Source organism: Durio zibethinus, chromosome 19 (assembly GCF_047325235.1).
Source record: "Durio zibethinus cultivar Kanyao isolate XHJ-2024 chromosome 19, ASM4732523v1, whole genome shotgun sequence".
Classification (NCBI taxonomy): Eukaryota; Viridiplantae; Streptophyta; class Magnoliopsida; order Malvales; family Malvaceae; genus Durio; species Durio zibethinus.
The window spans coordinates 24992501-25001669 of NC_143180.1; positions in this window are offsets into that span (position 1 = coordinate 24992501).

A 9169-nucleotide genomic window follows, 5' to 3' on the forward strand; every position below is an offset into this window, starting at 1 on the left:
AGGGTTTAGGGTTTAGGGTTTAGGGTTTAGGGTTTAGGGTTTAGGGTTTAGGGTTTAGGGTTTAGGGTTTAGGGTTTAGGGTTTAGGGTTTAGGGTTTAGGGTTTAGGGTTTAGGGTTTAGGGTTTAGGGTTTAGGGTTTAGGGTTTAGGGTTTAGGGTTTAGGGTTTAGGGTTTAGGGTTTAGGGTTTAGGGTTTAGGGTTTAGGGTTTAGGGTTTAGGGTTTAGGGTTTAGGGTTTAGGGTTTAGGGTTTAGGGTTTAGGGTTTAGGGTTTAGGGTTTAGGGTTTAGGGTTTAGGGTTTAGGGTTTAGGGTTTAGGGTTTAGGGTTTAGGGTTTAGGGTTTAGGGTTTAGGGTTTAGGGTTTAGGGTTTAGGGTTTAGGGTTTAGGGTTTAGGGTTTAGGGTTTAGGGTTTAGGGTTTAGGGTTTAGGGTTTAGGGTTTAGGGTTTAGGGTTTAGGGTTTAGGGTTTAGGGTTTAGGGTTTAGGGTTTAGGGTTTAGGGTTTAGGGTTTAGGGTTTAGGGTTTAGGGTTTAGGGTTTAGGGTTTAGGGTTTAGGGTTTAGGGTTTAGGGTTTAGGGTTTAGGGTTTAGGGTTTAGGGTTTAGGGTTTAGGGTTTAGGGTTTAGGGTTTAGGGTTTAGGGTTTAGGGTTTAGGGTTTAGGGTTTAGGGTTTAGGGTTTAGGGTTTAGGGTTTAGGGTTTAGGGTTTAGGGTTTAGGGTTTAGGGTTTAGGGTTTAGGGTTTAGGGTTTAGGGTTTAGGGTTTAGGGTTTAGGGTTTAGGGTTTAGGGTTTAGGGTTTAGGGTTTAGGGTTTAGGGTTTAGGGTTTAGGGTTTAGGGTTTAGGGTTTAGGGTTTAGGGTTTAGGGTTTAGGGTTTAGGGTTTAGGGTTTAGGGTTTAGGGTTTAGGGTTTAGGGTTTAGGGTTTAGGGTTTAGGGTTTAGGGTTTAGGGTTTAGGGTTTAGGGTTTAGGGTTTAGGGTTTAGGGTTTAGGGTTTAGGGTTTAGGGTTTAGGGTTTAGGGTTTAGGGTTTAGGGTTTAGGGTTTAGGGTTTAGGGTTTAGGGTTTAGGGTTTAGGGTTTAGGGTTTAGGGTTTAGGGTTTAGGGTTTAGGGTTTAGGGTTTAGGGTTTAGGGTTTAGGGTTTAGGGTTTAGGGTTTAGGGTTTAGGGTTTAGGGTTTAGGGTTTAGGGTTTAGGGTTTAGGGTTTAGGGTTTAGGGTTTAGGGTTTAGGGTTTAGGGTTTAGGGTTTAGGGTTTAGGGTTTAGGGTTTAGGGTTTAGGGTTTAGGGTTTAGGGTTTAGGGTTTAGGGTTTAGGGTTTAGGGTTTAGGGTTTAGGGTTTAGGGTTTAGGGTTTAGGGTTTAGGGTTTAGGGTTTAGGGTTTAGGGTTTAGGGTTTAGGGTTTAGGGTTTAGGGTTTAGGGTTTAGGGTTTAGGGTTTAGGGTTTAGGGTTTAGGGTTTAGGGTTTAGGGTTTAGGGTTTAGGGTTTAGGGTTTAGGGTTTAGGGTTTAGGGTTTAGGGTTTAGGGTTTAGGGTTTAGGGTTTAGGGTTTAGGGTTTAGGGTTTAGGGTTTAGGGTTTAGGGTTTAGGGTTTAGGGTTTAGGGTTTAGGGTTTAGGGTTTAGGGTTTAGGGTTTAGGGTTTAGGGTTTAGGGTTTAGGGTTTAGGGTTTAGGGTTTAGGGTTTAGGGTTTAGGGTTTAGGGTTTAGGGTTTAGGGTTTAGGGTTTAGGGTTTAGGGTTTAGGGTTTAGGGTTTAGGGTTTAGGGTTTAGGGTTTAGGGTTTAGGGTTTAGGGTTTAGGGTTTAGGGTTTAGGGTTTAGGGTTTAGGGTTTAGGGTTTAGGGTTTAGGGTTTAGGGTTTAGGGTTTAGGGTTTAGGGTTTAGGGTTTAGGGTTTAGGGTTTAGGGTTTAGGGTTTAGGGTTTAGGGTTTAGGGTTTAGGGTTTAGGGTTTAGGGTTTAGGGTTTAGGGTTTAGGGTTTAGGGTTTAGGGTTTAGGGTTTAGGGTTTAGGGTTTAGGGTTTAGGGTTTAGGGTTTAGGGTTTAGGGTTTAGGGTTTAGGGTTTAGGGTTTAGGGTTTAGGGTTTAGGGTTTAGGGTTTAGGGTTTAGGGTTTAGGGTTTAGGGTTTAGGGTTTAGGGTTTAGGGTTTAGGGTTTAGGGTTTAGGGTTTAGGGTTTAGGGTTTAGGGTTTAGGGTTTAGGGTTTAGGGTTTAGGGTTTAGGGTTTAGGGTTTAGGGTTTAGGGTTTAGGGTTTAGGGTTTAGGGTTTAGGGTTTAGGGTTTAGGGTTTAGGGTTTAGGGTTTAGGGTTTAGGGTTTAGGGTTTAGGGTTTAGGGTTTAGGGTTTAGGGTTTAGGGTTTAGGGTTTAGGGTTTAGGGTTTAGGGTTTAGGGTTTAGGGTTTAGGGTTTAGGGTTTAGGGTTTAGGGTTTAGGGTTTAGGGTTTAGGGTTTAGGGTTTAGGGTTTAGGGTTTAGGGTTTAGGGTTTAGGGTTTAGGGTTTAGGGTTTAGGGTTTAGGGTTTAGGGTTTAGGGTTTAGGGTTTAGGGTTTAGGGTTTAGGGTTTAGGGTTTAGGGTTTAGGGTTTAGGGTTTAGGGTTTAGGGTTTAGGGTTTAGGGTTTAGGGTTTAGGGTTTAGGGTTTAGGGTTTAGGGTTTAGGGTTTAGGGTTTAGGGTTTAGGGTTTAGGGTTTAGGGTTTAGGGTTTAGGGTTTAGGGTTTAGGGTTTAGGGTTTAGGGTTTAGGGTTTAGGGTTTAGGGTTTAGGGTTTAGGGTTTAGGGTTTAGGGTTTAGGGTTTAGGGTTTAGGGTTTAGGGTTTAGGGTTTAGGGTTTAGGGTTTAGGGTTTAGGGTTTAGGGTTTAGGGTTTAGGGTTTAGGGTTTAGGGTTTAGGGTTTAGGGTTTAGGGTTTAGGGTTTAGGGTTTAGGGTTTAGGGTTTAGGGTTTAGGGTTTAGGGTTTAGGGTTTAGGGTTTAGGGTTTAGGGTTTAGGGTTTAGGGTTTAGGGTTTAGGGTTTAGGGTTTAGGGTTTAGGGTTTAGGGTTTAGGGTTTAGGGTTTAGGGTTTAGGGTTTAGGGTTTAGGGTTTAGGGTTTAGGGTTTAGGGTTTAGGGTTTAGGGTTTAGGGTTTAGGGTTTAGGGTTTAGGGTTTAGGGTTTAGGGTTTAGGGTTTAGGGTTTAGGGTTTAGGGTTTAGGGTTTAGGGTTTAGGGTTTAGGGTTTAGGGTTTAGGGTTTAGGGTTTAGGGTTTAGGGTTTAGGGTTTAGGGTTTAGGGTTTAGGGTTTAGGGTTTAGGGTTTAGGGTTTAGGGTTTAGGGTTTAGGGTTTAGGGTTTAGGGTTTAGGGTTTAGGGTTTAGGGTTTAGGGTTTAGGGTTTAGGGTTTAGGGTTTAGGGTTTAGGGTTTAGGGTTTAGGGTTTAGGGTTTAGGGTTTAGGGTTTAGGGTTTAGGGTTTAGGGTTTAGGGTTTAGGGTTTAGGGTTTAGGGTTTAGGGTTTAGGGTTTAGGGTTTAGGGTTTAGGGTTTAGGGTTTAGGGTTTAGGGTTTAGGGTTTAGGGTTTAGGGTTTAGGGTTTAGGGTTTAGGGTTTAGGGTTTAGGGTTTAGGGTTTAGGGTTTAGGGTTTAGGGTTTAGGGTTTAGGGTTTAGGGTTTAGGGTTTAGGGTTTAGGGTTTAGGGTTTAGGGTTTAGGGTTTAGGGTTTAGGGTTTAGGGTTTAGGGTTTAGGGTTTAGGGTTTAGGGTTTAGGGTTTAGGGTTTAGGGTTTAGGGTTTAGGGTTTAGGGTTTAGGGTTTAGGGTTTAGGGTTTAGGGTTTAGGGTTTAGGGTTTAGGGTTTAGGGTTTAGGGTTTAGGGTTTAGGGTTTAGGGTTTAGGGTTTAGGGTTTAGGGTTTAGGGTTTAGGGTTTAGGGTTTAGGGTTTAGGGTTTAGGGTTTAGGGTTTAGGGTTTAGGGTTTAGGGTTTAGGGTTTAGGGTTTAGGGTTTAGGGTTTAGGGTTTAGGGTTTAGGGTTTAGGGTTTAGGGTTTAGGGTTTAGGGTTTAGGGTTTAGGGTTTAGGGTTTAGGGTTTAGGGTTTAGGGTTTAGGGTTTAGGGTTTAGGGTTTAGGGTTTAGGGTTTAGGGTTTAGGGTTTAGGGTTTAGGGTTTAGGGTTTAGGGTTTAGGGTTTAGGGTTTAGGGTTTAGGGTTTAGGGTTTAGGGTTTAGGGTTTAGGGTTTAGGGTTTAGGGTTTAGGGTTTAGGGTTTAGGGTTTAGGGTTTAGGGTTTAGGGTTTAGGGTTTAGGGTTTAGGGTTTAGGGTTTAGGGTTTAGGGTTTAGGGTTTAGGGTTTAGGGTTTAGGGTTTAGGGTTTAGGGTTTAGGGTTTAGGGTTTAGGGTTTAGGGTTTAGGGTTTAGGGTTTAGGGTTTAGGGTTTAGGGTTTAGGGTTTAGGGTTTAGGGTTTAGGGTTTAGGGTTTAGGGTTTAGGGTTTAGGGTTTAGGGTTTAGGGTTTAGGGTTTAGGGTTTAGGGTTTAGGGTTTAGGGTTTAGGGTTTAGGGTTTAGGGTTTAGGGTTTAGGGTTTAGGGTTTAGGGTTTAGGGTTTAGGGTTTAGGGTTTAGGGTTTAGGGTTTAGGGTTTAGGGTTTAGGGTTTAGGGTTTAGGGTTTAGGGTTTAGGGTTTAGGGTTTAGGGTTTAGGGTTTAGGGTTTAGGGTTTAGGGTTTAGGGTTTAGGGTTTAGGGTTTAGGGTTTAGGGTTTAGGGTTTAGGGTTTAGGGTTTAGGGTTTAGGGTTTAGGGTTTAGGGTTTAGGGTTTAGGGTTTAGGGTTTAGGGTTTAGGGTTTAGGGTTTAGGGTTTAGGGTTTAGGGTTTAGGGTTTAGGGTTTAGGGTTTAGGGTTTAGGGTTTAGGGTTTAGGGTTTAGGGTTTAGGGTTTAGGGTTTAGGGTTTAGGGTTTAGGGTTTAGGGTTTAGGGTTTAGGGTTTAGGGTTTAGGGTTTAGGGTTTAGGGTTTAGGGTTTAGGGTTTAGGGTTTAGGGTTTAGGGTTTAGGGTTTAGGGTTTAGGGTTTAGGGTTTAGGGTTTAGGGTTTAGGGTTTAGGGTTTAGGGTTTAGGGTTTAGGGTTTAGGGTTTAGGGTTTAGGGTTTAGGGTTTAGGGTTTAGGGTTTAGGGTTTAGGGTTTAGGGTTTAGGGTTTAGGGTTTAGGGTTTAGGGTTTAGGGTTTAGGGTTTAGGGTTTAGGGTTTAGGGTTTAGGGTTTAGGGTTTAGGGTTTAGGGTTTAGGGTTTAGGGTTTAGGGTTTAGGGTTTAGGGTTTAGGGTTTAGGGTTTAGGGTTTAGGGTTTAGGGTTTAGGGTTTAGGGTTTAGGGTTTAGGGTTTAGGGTTTAGGGTTTAGGGTTTAGGGTTTAGGGTTTAGGGTTTAGGGTTTAGGGTTTAGGGTTTAGGGTTTAGGGTTTAGGGTTTAGGGTTTAGGGTTTAGGGTTTAGGGTTTAGGGTTTAGGGTTTAGGGTTTAGGGTTTAGGGTTTAGGGTTTAGGGTTTAGGGTTTAGGGTTTAGGGTTTAGGGTTTAGGGTTTAGGGTTTAGGGTTTAGGGTTTAGGGTTTAGGGTTTAGGGTTTAGGGTTTAGGGTTTAGGGTTTAGGGTTTAGGGTTTAGGGTTTAGGGTTTAGGGTTTAGGGTTTAGGGTTTAGGGTTTAGGGTTTAGGGTTTAGGGTTTAGGGTTTAGGGTTTAGGGTTTAGGGTTTAGGGTTTAGGGTTTAGGGTTTAGGGTTTAGGGTTTAGGGTTTAGGGTTTAGGGTTTAGGGTTTAGGGTTTAGGGTTTAGGGTTTAGGGTTTAGGGTTTAGGGTTTAGGGTTTAGGGTTTAGGGTTTAGGGTTTAGGGTTTAGGGTTTAGGGTTTAGGGTTTAGGGTTTAGGGTTTAGGGTTTAGGGTTTAGGGTTTAGGGTTTAGGGTTTAGGGTTTAGGGTTTAGGGTTTAGGGTTTAGGGTTTAGGGTTTAGGGTTTAGGGTTTAGGGTTTAGGGTTTAGGGTTTAGGGTTTAGGGTTTAGGGTTTAGGGTTTAGGGTTTAGGGTTTAGGGTTTAGGGTTTAGGGTTTAGGGTTTAGGGTTTAGGGTTTAGGGTTTAGGGTTTAGGGTTTAGGGTTTAGGGTTTAGGGTTTAGGGTTTAGGGTTTAGGGTTTAGGGTTTAGGGTTTAGGGTTTAGGGTTTAGGGTTTAGGGTTTAGGGTTTAGGGTTTAGGGTTTAGGGTTTAGGGTTTAGGGTTTAGGGTTTAGGGTTTAGGGTTTAGGGTTTAGGGTTTAGGGTTTAGGGTTTAGGGTTTAGGGTTTAGGGTTTAGGGTTTAGGGTTTAGGGTTTAGGGTTTAGGGTTTAGGGTTTAGGGTTTAGGGTTTAGGGTTTAGGGTTTAGGGTTTAGGGTTTAGGGTTTAGGGTTTAGGGTTTAGGGTTTAGGGTTTAGGGTTTAGGGTTTAGGGTTTAGGGTTTAGGGTTTAGGGTTTAGGGTTTAGGGTTTAGGGTTTAGGGTTTAGGGTTTAGGGTTTAGGGTTTAGGGTTTAGGGTTTAGGGTTTAGGGTTTAGGGTTTAGGGTTTAGGGTTTAGGGTTTAGGGTTTAGGGTTTAGGGTTTAGGGTTTAGGGTTTAGGGTTTAGGGTTTAGGGTTTAGGGTTTAGGGTTTAGGGTTTAGGGTTTAGGGTTTAGGGTTTAGGGTTTAGGGTTTAGGGTTTAGGGTTTAGGGTTTAGGGTTTAGGGTTTAGGGTTTAGGGTTTAGGGTTTAGGGTTTAGGGTTTAGGGTTTAGGGTTTAGGGTTTAGGGTTTAGGGTTTAGGGTTTAGGGTTTAGGGTTTAGGGTTTAGGGTTTAGGGTTTAGGGTTTAGGGTTTAGGGTTTAGGGTTTAGGGTTTAGGGTTTAGGGTTTAGGGTTTAGGGTTTAGGGTTTAGGGTTTAGGGTTTAGGGTTTAGGGTTTAGGGTTTAGGGTTTAGGGTTTAGGGTTTAGGGTTTAGGGTTTAGGGTTTAGGGTTTAGGGTTTAGGGTTTAGGGTTTAGGGTTTAGGGTTTAGGGTTTAGGGTTTAGGGTTTAGGGTTTAGGGTTTAGGGTTTAGGGTTTAGGGTTTAGGGTTTAGGGTTTAGGGTTTAGGGTTTAGGGTTTAGGGTTTAGGGTTTAGGGTTTAGGGTTTAGGGTTTAGGGTTTAGGGTTTAGGGTTTAGGGTTTAGGGTTTAGGGTTTAGGGTTTAGGGTTTAGGGTTTAGGGTTTAGGGTTTAGGGTTTAGGGTTTAGGGTTTAGGGTTTAGGGTTTAGGGTTTAGGGTTTAGGGTTTAGGGTTTAGGGTTTAGGGTTTAGGGTTTAGGGTTTAGGGTTTAGGGTTTAGGGTTTAGGGTTTAGGGTTTAGGGTTTAGGGTTTAGGGTTTAGGGTTTAGGGTTTAGGGTTTAGGGTTTAGGGTTTAGGGTTTAGGGTTTAGGGTTTAGGGTTTAGGGTTTAGGGTTTAGGGTTTAGGGTTTAGGGTTTAGGGTTTAGGGTTTAGGGTTTAGGGTTTAGGGTTTAGGGTTTAGGGTTTAGGGTTTAGGGTTTAGGGTTTAGGGTTTAGGGTTTAGGGTTTAGGGTTTAGGGTTTAGGGTTTAGGGTTTAGGGTTTAGGGTTTAGGGTTTAGGGTTTAGGGTTTAGGGTTTAGGGTTTAGGGTTTAGGGTTTAGGGTTTAGGGTTTAGGGTTTAGGGTTTAGGGTTTAGGGTTTAGGGTTTAGGGTTTAGGGTTTAGGGTTTAGGGTTTAGGGTTTAGGGTTTAGGGTTTAGGGTTTAGGGTTTAGGGTTTAGGGTTTAGGGTTTAGGGTTTAGGGTTTAGGGTTTAGGGTTTAGGGTTTAGGGTTTAGGGTTTAGGGTTTAGGGTTTAGGGTTTAGGGTTTAGGGTTTAGGGTTTAGGGTTTAGGGTTTAGGGTTTAGGGTTTAGGGTTTAGGGTTTAGGGTTTAGGGTTTAGGGTTTAGGGTTTAGGGTTTAGGGTTTAGGGTTTAGGGTTTAGGGTTTAGGGTTTAGGGTTTAGGGTTTAGGGTTTAGGGTTTAGGGTTTAGGGTTTAGGGTTTAGGGTTTAGGGTTTAGGGTTTAGAGGTTTAGGGTTTAGGGTTTAGGGTTTAGGGTTTAGGGTTTAGGGTTTAGGGTTTAGGGTTTAGGGTTTAGGGTTTAGGGTTTAGGGTTTAGGGTTTAGGGTTTAGGGTTTAGGGTTTAGGGTTTAGGGTTTAGGGTTTAGGGTTTAGGGTTTAGGGTTTAGGGTTTAGGGTTTAGGGTTTAGGGTTTAGGGTTTAGGGTTTAGGGTTTAGGGTTTAGGGTTTAGGGTTTAGGGTTTAGGGTTTAGGGTTTAGGGTTTAGGGTTTAGGGTTTAGGGTTTAGGGTTTAGGGTTTAGGGTTTAGGGTTTAGGGTTTAGGGTTTAGGGTTTAGGGTTTAGGGTTTAGGGTTTAGGGTTTAGGGTTTAGGGTTTAGGGTTTAGGGTTTAGGGTTTAGGGTTTAGGGTTTAGGGTTTAGGGTTTAGGGTTTAGGGTTTAGGGTTTAGGGTTTAGGGTTTAGGGTTTAGGGTTTAGGGTTTAGGGTTTAGGGTTTAGGGTTTAGGGTTTAGGGTTTAGGGTTTAGGGTTTAGGGTTTAGGGTTTAGGGTTTAGGGTTTAGGGTTTAGGGTTTAGGGTTTAGGGTTTAGGGTTTAGGGTTTAGGGTTTAGGGTTTAGGGTTTAGGGTTTAGGGTTTAGGGTTTAGGGTTTAGGGTTTAGGGTTTAGGGTTTAGGGTTTAGGGTTTAGGGTTTAGGGTTTAGGGTTTAGGGTTTAGGGTTTAGGGTTTAGGGTTTAGGGTTTAGGGTTTAGGGTTTAGGGTTTAGGGTTTAGGGTTTAGGGTTTAGGGTTTAGGGTTTAGGGTTTAGGGTTTAGGGTTTAGGGTTTAGGGTTTAGGGTTTAGGGTTTAGGGTTTAGGGTTTAGGGTTTAGGGTTTAGGGTTTAGGGTTTAGGGTTTAGGGTTTAGGGTTTAGGGTTTAGGGTTTAGGGTTTAGGGTTTAGGGTTTAGGGTTTAGGGTTTAGGGTTTAGGGTTTAGGGTTTAGGGTTTAGGGTTTAGGGTTTAGGGTTTAGGGTTTAGGGTTTAGGGTTTAGGGTTTAGGGTTTAGGGTTTAGGGTTTAGGGTTTAGGGTTTAGGGTTTAGGGTTTAGGGTTTAGGGTTTAGGGTTTAGGGTTTAGGGTTTAGGGTTTAGGGTTTAGGGTTTAGGGT